This window comes from Bufo gargarizans, chromosome 2 (genome assembly GCF_014858855.1).
Source record: "Bufo gargarizans isolate SCDJY-AF-19 chromosome 2, ASM1485885v1, whole genome shotgun sequence".
Taxonomy (NCBI): domain Eukaryota; kingdom Metazoa; phylum Chordata; class Amphibia; order Anura; family Bufonidae; genus Bufo; species Bufo gargarizans.
In genome coordinates this window covers 8,157,409-8,168,348 of record NC_058081.1, presented here as the reverse complement: position 1 = coordinate 8,168,348, position 10,940 = coordinate 8,157,409, and positions in this window count along the sequence as shown.

Genomic DNA, 10,940 nt, shown 5'->3' with positions numbered 1-10,940 from the left:
GTTTGGCGTCTTCAGAACCCGGATGAAAACATGTATTCCTGCTACTCCAAAACACACCAAACCTGGTCTAGAATAGATATGGCCCTGGGAAATAAAAATCTGATGTTTTATAATAGGATTAAAATAAAGTATCTCCCCATGGCTCTATCAGATCATAATGCCGTGGTAATGGAACTAGATTTGAATAAAAAGAAGGCCTTATTACCGTTTAAGTTTAACTCCCATTGGTTACCAATGATCCCAGACAAAGAAAGTATAATGGAAGAATTAAAAAAATTTTTTAGGGAGAATAACTACTCTGCAAGTAAGTTAATTGTCTGGGATACGGCTAAAGCATATCTAAGAGGATTGCTTTGTAAAAAAGTGAATCACTTAAAAAAAAACTACCAGGGAAAAGGGGATTGCTTTGGGAAAAAAAGTTCAGGAATTAGCAATAACATGTATGAGATATCCCACTGACGATAATAAGAAAATATGGGAGGAAGAACAGGAAAAGCTAAAGGTATATTATATGGAGAGAAGTAGGAAAGAATTAATTTTTCAAGGGACCCGGTTGGCCACAGAGGGAGAAAAAGTTGGCAAAATCTTGGCAAATATAGCAAGAAATCAAAGAGAGAAATCCTGGATAGGGGCGATTAAAGATAAAAGGGGTGAGACAATTAATACACCAGAAGGAGTTAAAGAAGTGTTTATAAAATATTTCCAGGAGGTATACAAGTCTAGGGTACAATACTCAAAACAAGAATTAGACTTGTATTTAGATCAGATTCCTCTTAGGGAGATATCCCAGGCCGAAAAGATATTTCTAGAAAAAGAAATATCAATTGCAGAAATAAATAAGGTCCTGGGGCAGGTAAAATCTGAAAAGGCACCAGGAAGTGACGGGCTCCCTTTTGAAATTTATAAAACCTTCTCCCAGGTGTTAGTACCTGAACTAAAAACAACATTGGATGAGGCAAAAAAAATTGGGGACTTACCAGACTCTATGAAAGAGGCAATTATAACATTAATTCCAAAAAAGGGCAAAGAACAACTAGACCCGGGATCATATAGGCCAATATCACTTTTAAATACCGATGTTAAAATTTTGGCAAAAGTTTTGGCCGATAAACTCTCAAGGGTGGTTAAGGGTATAATAAACCTAGATCAAACAGGTTTTATACCGGGTAGAACGATATACTCAAATATAAGAAGGTTGTATTTAAATATTGAAGCTAATAGAACAGAAGCGGGGGAGAAAGCCGTATTATCATTGGATGCCCAAAAGGCATTCGACTGTATTGAATGGGAATATTTATGGGCAGTATTAAAAAGGGTCGGTATAGGGGAAGGATTTATAAGATGGATACAGTTAATATATCAGGATCCGCGGGCCAGAGTGATGGTGGATGGGAGCTTGTCCCTGCCCCTTACCCTATATCGGGGCACTAGGCAGGGATGCCCTCTCTCTCCACTATTATTCGCCATTGCGATCGAACCTATGGCATGTATAATAAGAAACAATAGGGAAATTAAAGGCTTTCACTATGATGGTGGGGAAGAAAAATTGTTAATGTACGCGGATGATATTTTGTTATTTATGCACAATACTGGAGACCAGTTTAATAGAGTTATAGATATAATAGATAAGTTTGGTTGTTTTTCTGGATTAAATATTAATTGGGGGAAATCATATATGTTGATGTTGGGAGATGCACAACCACAGGGGTCTTTAAAGGTGCAGGTGTTGGGAAAACAAGAAAATTTTAAATATTTGGGGATACAAATTTCCGGAAACATAGGAGAATATGAAAAATTAAATGTACTTCCCCTAATAAAAGAACTTAGGGCCAAAATACATGTCTGGCGTAGATTACCAATTTCAATACAGGGTCGGGTAAACTTAATAAAAATGGTCTTTCTCCCTAAAATATTATATGTCCTTCAAAATGCCCCAGTTAGGTTGTTGCAGGATACCTTTAGATTGTTTGATAGGTTAATGGGAGATTTCCTTTGGAAAGGTAAGATTCCCAGAATAAAGAGAGAGATACTTCAGCTCCCAGTGAGAGAAGGTGGACTCGCAGTTCCGAATTGGTTTTTTTATTATATAATTACACAATATGGTCAAATAAAGAGTAGTTTGGATGGGTTGGTGGGTAGTCAGGTTGTAAATAGACTGGGATGGAAAGAAGAATGGAACTTTTTAGAGGTGTTGGAATCGGGTACACTGGGGGGAAAAAATACAGGAAATAGAGTTTTAAATTTAATGGAATATATATGGGTGGAGATTAAAAAAATACTAGAGATTAAAGGGTTTTTGCAATACACACCTATATGGAAAAATATTAACCTTAAGGAACTGCAGGGGATTAAAATGTATATTGATTGGGAGAAAAATAGGATGAAATACTTAAACCAGATATTCGAACAGGGTAAATTGAAAGACTTTAATACAATGGTTAGAGAGTTCGGTATACCGTATAAGGACATATATAAATACTTTCAGCTTAGGAATGCATTGAGGTCAGTTATGCAAGAGGATAAATATAAGATGGAAAGATCTGAGTTATTACACAAATTTACTAATCTAGGTGAAAGAAGAGGAATAACGGCAAAAAGATATAAGATACTGATGGGGGGGAAAAAGAAACGGGTTACAATATTAGCTAGGAAAAAATGGGAGAATGAACTGGAATTCTTTACAGAAGAAAAATGGAACGATGCATTAAAGAATTATTCTCGAGTCTCAAACAGGGGTTCACATAAGATTTCACAATTTTTTGTGGTTCATAGGTTGCATAGATCCCCATGGATATTGAAAAGAATGGGCGTTAGAGCCTCGGATGATTGTGTAAAATGTGGGGGAGAGAGAGCTGACTTAATGCATTGCTTTTGGAGATGCCCCAGATTGCTTAGATATTGGACAGAAATACCAGATATTATATATCGAATTTTGAAGGTTCAAATATCAGAAGATCCGATGACGTGTATTCTGGGGGCAACTGAACATCTGGGTCTAAACAGAGATATAAGTATGGTTCTTAGTAAGGTTTTATTTCAAGCTAGACTCTTAATACTTAAGAAATGGGTAGGGGTTGACCCTCCAACAGTTCGGCAGTGGAGAAAAGCAGTAGAGGACTTGATTATAGAAGAACGGGTGATGGAGGGCCATAGTAGAAAAGGAAAAACTACGGATGAAATATGGAAGAGCTGGTTACTTTAGGGCTGGATAGATAGGTTTTTCTTTATTTTTTTTTGTTTATTTATTTTTATTTTTTTATTTATCGGGGAGTAAAAATATTTGGGTATGTATAAAATAAGATTGGAATGTTTTTCTTTTCTTTTTTTTCATCTTATTCCGACGGCTCAAAAAATGTAATTTTTATCCAATCTATAGATGATGATTTTTGAGACGATGGCAATAAAAGGATATTTATAAAAGGGAAAGAGAAGAAGGAGGGGAGAAAAAGGGGAAAAGAAAAATAAATATTGCCATACACTGTCATTATAAATAGTACCATATACTGTCATTATAAATAGTGATGCACTTGGGTGGGGGAGTGGTAGGGGTAAAAAGTTAATGTGAATGACTATTGTAACGACCCGTTGGACGGTCTGATACTGTATATTTAATGTGTTTTGTATAACAATAAAGAAATATATAAAAATAAAAAAAATAAAAAATAAAATAAAATATACAGGTGAAACTCGAAAAAAATGAATATCGGGCAAAAGTTAATTTATTTTAATAATGCAACTTAACATTAGAATATTGTGAAAAGGTTCAGTATTCTAGGCTCAAAGTGTCACACTCTAGTCAGCTAATTAATCCATATCCCCCTGAGCAAAGGGGACCGGAGATTGTGACTTTGGGGTTTTCATAAGCTGTAAGCCATAATCATCCAAATTATAACAAATAAAGGCTTGAAATATCTCGCTTTGCAGGTAATGAGTCTCATATGTTAGTTTCACCTTTTAAATTGCATTACGGAAATAAATGAACTTTGCACGATATTCAAATTTTTTCGAGTTTTACCTGTAAGAGTTGTGTCTGGAGGAAACCAGGCACTGATCATTACCTGCTCAATACCATCCCTACAATAAAGCATGCTGGTGGCACCATCAAGGCTTGGGGGTGTTTTTCACTGCCTGGGACAAGAAGGTAATTGAGGGTATTCTTTATGGAAATCTGATCTAGAGTGCTCTGGACCACCTACTGGGACAACAGACTGACCCTAAGTAAACAGGAGTGGTTTAGGGACACCTCTGTTAATGTCCTTGAGAGGCCCAGTCAGACCCGTGAATTGAAACCAATTGAACATCTCTAGAAAGACAAGACAATGTCTACCTAAGAAGAGTGGTGGCTGTAATCGCTGTCAAAGGAGATTCAACTAAGTCCTATATAATTTTTTTTATTTTTTTTTATTATTCAAGCACAAGGCTATGAAGTGTATTTGAAAAGTCTTTAACCCCTTCTACCCTGGGGCAGTTTTCACTCTCCTGCCCAGGCCATTTTTTTGCAAATCTGACATGTGTCACTTTATGTGGTAATAGCTTTGGAACACATTTTCTTATCCAAGCCATTCTGAGATTGTTTTCTCGTGACACATTGTACTTCATGATAGTCATAAATTTGAATCAATATATTTCACCTTTATTTGTGAAAGAATCCCAAATTTACCAAAAATTTTGAAAAATTCCCAAATTTTCAAATTTCAATTTCTCTACTTTAATAACAGATAGTGATAACTCATATAATAGTTATTACTTTACATTCCCCATATGTATAATTCACATTTAGATCATTTTGTGAATGCCATTTTATTTTTTGGGGACTTTAGAAGGCTTAGAAGTTTAGAAGCAAATCTTGAAATTTTTCAGAAAATTTCCCAAACCCACTTTTTAAGGACTAGTTCAGGTCTGAAATCAATTTGTGGTGCTTACATAATAGAAACCACCGATACATTATTTGGGAACATATCAGATACCCTAAATAAAGTAATCTACTACCACACATTGAAGTACAAAAGACAGCATCTTTATTGACAAATACATAAGACGATAATAGCAATAGCAAAATGCAAGGGGTGTTAGAATGTAGAACAGTGACTCCCCACAGATTAGATAGTCATGACAAAATAGTAAATAGGTATATGACCACAAGAAAGCAATAACATAAAAATGTATCCCTAAAGCACATGAGATGTTTGGTCTGCAGACACGACCATAGTAGCGAAAAAAGCAAGCAAAAATTAATCCGCAGAGTGGTTCACACACAAGTGAAACCACGCTGAAAATTCATTGTAATTAGTAGCATTGGCACCTAATGCCTGCAGTACAAAGAGCAGGACATGACATGAGTGAATGGCCGTAGCCGATAATATCTGCCACTATGTCAATCAACATAATCACTACAATAAAGACTGACCAAATATGGAGAAAGCCAGAAGCCCGACGTACGTTTCACTGGTGCACTTCTTCCGGGGGGGGCAATAATCCACTAGAATTCACTAGCTCTAATAACACGATGCTGGAGATTTTTTTGGGGTCTAAGTATAAGGTGCATTAACTCATCATACCGACTGTAACCCTAAAATCAACATTCAGGCCATTAGGTCTCAAAGTATTTAGACGGAATATCCATCTCAATTCACTTTTCTTCAACAGAGATAATCTGCCTCCTCTTCTCATTGGCATTTTTACTTGATCCAGAATCATAAACCTCAAGTCATTTTCTTTATGTTTCATGTCCACAAAATGTTTTGACACTGGAAAATGCTCTCTCTTGTTTATAATGGTCTGTCTATGATTATTCAGTCTAGTTTTCATATCACAGGTAGTCTTCCCCACATACAATAATTACCAAGGACACCATAGTACATACTGTATATGACCCATGTGGAGTCACACGTGAGATACTGTTTAATTTCAAATTTCACATCCGTCACTGGATGTTTAAAGAACAAACTCTTATGCATTAATTTACAATTCGCACACCCTAAGCTCGGAAAACAACCTGTGCATTTAGGTTTAAGAAACTTTTAAAACTTACCTCTGCCACTAAATACATTTGATTTAACAATCCTACCCTTAATACTTCTCAATCTTCTGCATGACATCATCGCGGGGGTCTTTGAAGGCAGCTATCCCAGGAAAGCTGTTCCTTAATATACCCCAATGTTTCCTCAGTATTAGTTCAATCGATGGACTCAAATTCATTATATGTTGTTACAAATTGTAGTCTATCACTTTTGTTTCTATAACCAGATTTTAATAAATCCTCCCTTGGGATCTGTTTAGCTCTATTCATCTGTCTATGTACTAAATTCCTAGAACATACAGTCAGGTCCATAAATATTGGGACATTGACACAATTCTAACATTTTTGGCTCTATACACCACCACAATGGATTTGAAATGAAACAAACTAGATGTGCTTTACCTGCAGACTGTCAGCTTTAATTTGAGGGTATTTACATCCAAATAAGGTGTAGGAATTACAACAGTTTGCATATGTGCCTCCCACTTGTTAAGGGACCAAAAGTAATGGGACAATTGTCTTCTCAGCTGTTCCATGGCCAGGTGTGTGTTATTCCCTCATTATCCCAATCACAATGAGCAGATAAAAGGTCCAGAGTTCATTTCAAGTCTGCTATTTGCATTTGGAATCTGTTGCGGTCAACTCTCAAGATGAGATCCACTATCAGTGAAGCAAGCCACTGTCACTATCAGTGAAGCCATCATTAGGCTGAAAAAACACAACAAACCCATCAGAGAGATAGCAAAAACATTAGGTGCGGCCAAAACAACTGTTTGGAACATTCTTAAAAAGAAGGAACGCACCGGTGAGCTCAGCAGCACCAAAAGACCTGGAAGACCACGGAAAACAACTGTGGTGGATGACCGAAGAATTATTTCCCTGGTGAAGAAAACACCCTTCACAACTGTTGACCAGATCAAGAACACTCTCCAGGAGGTAGGTGTATGTGTGTCAAAGTCAAAAATCAAGAGAATACTTCACCAGAGTGAATACAGAGGGTTCACCACAAGATGTAAACCATTGGTGAACCTCAAAAACAGGAAGGCCAGATTAGAGTTTGCCAAACGACATCTAAAAAAGCCTTCACAGTTCTGGAACAACATCCTATGGACAGATGAGACCAAGATCAACTTGTACCAGAGTGATGGGAAGAGAAGAGTATGGAGAAGGAAAGGAACTGCTCATGATCCTAAGCATACCACCTCATCAGTGAAGCATAGTGGTGGTAGTGTCATGGTGTGGGCATGTATGGCTGCCAATGGAACTGTTCTCTTGTATTTATTGATGATGTGACTGCTGACAAAAGCAGCAGGATGAATTCTGAAGTGTTTCGGGCAATATTATCTGCTCATATTCAGCCAAATGCTTCAGAACTCATTGGACGGTGCTTCACAGTGCAGATGAACAATGACCCAAAGCATACTGCAAAAGCAACCAAAGAGTTTTTTAAGGGAAAGAAGTGGAATGTTATGCAATGGCCAAGTCAATCACCGGACCTGAATCCGATTGAGCATGCATTTCACTTGCTGAAGACAAAACTGAAGTGAAAATGTCCCAAGAACAAGCAGGAACTGAAGACAGTTGCAGTACAGGCCGGGCAGAGCATCACCATGGATGAAACCCAGCGTCTGGTGATGTCTATGCGTTCCAGACTTCCGGCTGTAATTGACTGTAATGGATTTGCAACCAAGTATTAAAAAGTGAAAGTTTGATTTATGATTATTATTATGTCCCATTACTTTTGGTCCCTTAACAAGTTGGAGGCACATATGGAAACTGCTGTAATTCCTGCACCGTTCATCTGATTGGGATGTAAATACCCTCAAATTAAAGCTGACAGTCCACAGTTAAAGGACATCTTGTTCATTTCATTTCAAATCCATTGTGGTGGTGTATAGAGCCAAAAATGTTAGAATTGTGTCCATGTAACAATATTTATGGACCTGACTGAACTATGGTGTGAACACGGTCTGAAGGTGATGAAATCCAGCTCACAGCCAAGCTTCCACACAACCGCATAGCAGGTCAGCTAATGCAATGTGAACAAAGCCAGACTGCAAGCCACACCCATATCAGACCATGTGATGGAGGTTTCCAGGTGCAACAGAATGTTCAATTGCCAGATAGAGGCCCATTCAATACATGTAAAACAACATCACAAAAATATAGTGGCTCCCCCATACTTGCCACAGTAATTTTGTGGTTCACATGCGGTGGGACTGCTCGCCCAATGAAAAACACGCTACAGTGTTTGTGGTTGAGACAGTTCCCCCATATTGGCCACTATATATTTTTGTGATGTTGTTTTATATGTATTGAATGGGCCTCTATCTGGCAATTGAACATTCTGTTGCACCTGGAAACCTCCATCACATGGTCTGATATGGGTGTGGCTTACAGTCTGGCTGTGTTCACATTGCATTAGCTGACCTGCTATGCGGTTGTGTGGAAGCTTGGCTGTGAGCTGGATTTCATCACCTTCAGACCGTGTTCACACCATAGTTAGCGCAGTGGTAGGACCCCTTGCCATGCTGAGTGACCGTGACGTGGTGCATGATGGGCTCCGATATCTTCCTGACAGGAATATATTGGCAAAAGTCTCAGCTTTTAATATCTGCTTGTATGACCAGCTAGTATAGTCAGTGGTATATCTGTTTGGTGCATTTTTTTTCAGTGATTTATATGATTGTATTTTCATCCGCACTATGCTCCTGTCTGTGTATGATGTTTTTGTGGTGCATGTGGACCGCGCTGGCGTTCACCTTTGTATGCATTACTTGCTCGGGATGGTCGTTTGCTGCGGTCCACATGCGGTGGGATTGCTCCCCCAATGATAAACACGCTACAGTGTTTGGGGTTTGAGCAGCTCCCCCATTCTTGCCACGGTAATTTTGTGGTTCACATGCAGTGGGACTGCTCGCCCAATGAAAAACACGCTACAGTGTTTGTGGTTGAGACAGTTCCCCTATATTGGCCACTATATTTTTGTGATGTTGGGATCATGTTTTCCACTGAATTTGATGCAGATATATTGCAAGTAGAATGTTGAATATATGCACTTTATTTTAACTGAATCATGTTTGTGGGCGCTGGATTTATATTTAATCATGTCAAAAATTTACTGTGATATAGTGATACACATATTTAAGTATTTATTGTTCACTTATTGATTCATTGAGAGTGATATAAGTATACACACTGACACTTATGTAATTCACTTGGCTTGAGAAAGGTTCAGTGAGGGGACCGAAACGTCGATGCTGTGACATGTGTGAATAAAGGCACTTTTTTTTTTTCTCCATTTACAGAGGTGTCCTATGAATTTCTCTCTCTTTCTCTTTGTAAATATACAGTACAGACCCAAAGTTTGGACACACCTTCTCATTCAAAAAGAGTTTTCTTTATTTTCATGACTATGAAAATTGTAGATTCACACTGAAGGCATCAAAACTATGAATTAACACATGTGGAATTATATACATAACAAAAAAGTGTGAAACAACTGAAAATATGTCATATTCTAGGTTCTTCAAAGTAGCCACCTTTTGTTTTGATTACTGCTTTGCACACTCTTGGCATTCTCTTGATGAGCTTCAAGAGGTAGTAACCTGAAATGGTTTTCACTTCACAGGTGTACCCTGTCAGGTCTAATAAGTGGGATTTCTTGCCTTATAAATGGGGTTGGGACCATCAGTTGCGTTGTGGAGAAGATAGGTGGATACACAGCTGATAGTCCTACTGAATAGACTGTTAGAATTTGTATTATGGCAAGAAACAAGCAGCTAAGTAAATAAAAACGATTGGCTATCATTACTTTAAGAAATGAAGGTCAGTCAGTCCGAAAAATTGGGAAAACTTTAAAAGTGTCCCCAAGTGCAGTCACAAAAACTATCAAGCGCTACAAAGAAACTGGCTCACATGCGGACCGCCCCAGGAAAGGAAGACCAAGAGTCACCTCTGCTCCGGAGGATAAGTTCATCCGAGTCACCAGCCTCAGAAATAGCAGGTTAACATCAGCTCAGATCAGAGACCAGGTCAATGCCACACAGAGTTCTAGCAGCAGAAACATCTCTAGAAGAACTGTTAAGAGGAGACTGTGTGAATCAGGCCTTCATGGTAGAATATCTGCTAGGAAACCACTGACAGGCAACGAGAAGAAGAGACTTGTTTGGGCTTAAGAACCCAAGGAATGGACATTAGACCAGTGGAAATCTGTGCTTTGGTCTGACGAGTCCAAATTTGCGATCTTTGGTTCCAACCACCGTGTCTTTGTGCGACGCAGAAAAGGTGAACGGATGGACTCTACATGCCTGGTTCCCACCGTGAAGCATGGAGGAGGAGGTGTGATGGTGTGGGGGTGCTTTGCTGGTGACACTGTTGGGGATTTATTCAAAATTGAAGGCATACTAAACCAGCATGGCTACCACAGAATCTTGCAGCGGCATGCTATTCCATCCGGTTTGCGTTTAGTTGGACCATCATTTATTTTTTAACAGGACAATGACCCCAAACACACCTCCAGGCTGTGTAAGGGCTATTTGACCATGAAGGAGAGTGATAGGGTGCTGCTCCAGATGACCTGGCCTCCACAGTCACCGGACCTGAACCCAATTGAGATGGTTTGGGGTGAGCTGGACCGCGGAGTGAAGGCAAAAGGGCCAACTGTCACGGAATGTGTACAGAAAACTAGAAGACACAAAATGAAGATCCGACTGACTGGATCCAAAACTAAGGAACCAAAGGGAGAGCCCTGCAACAGACCTGGCTCTCTCCCTAACTGCTCAGCCTATGCAAAAATCTCAATGGTAGATGATCGCATATCCTCGTTCCTCGACTGTATAACACCTGAACACCCTATAATAGTGAGGGGACACGACCACCGGCTCCCTACACTTGATACGGAGGGAGTCAGGGTCACCTG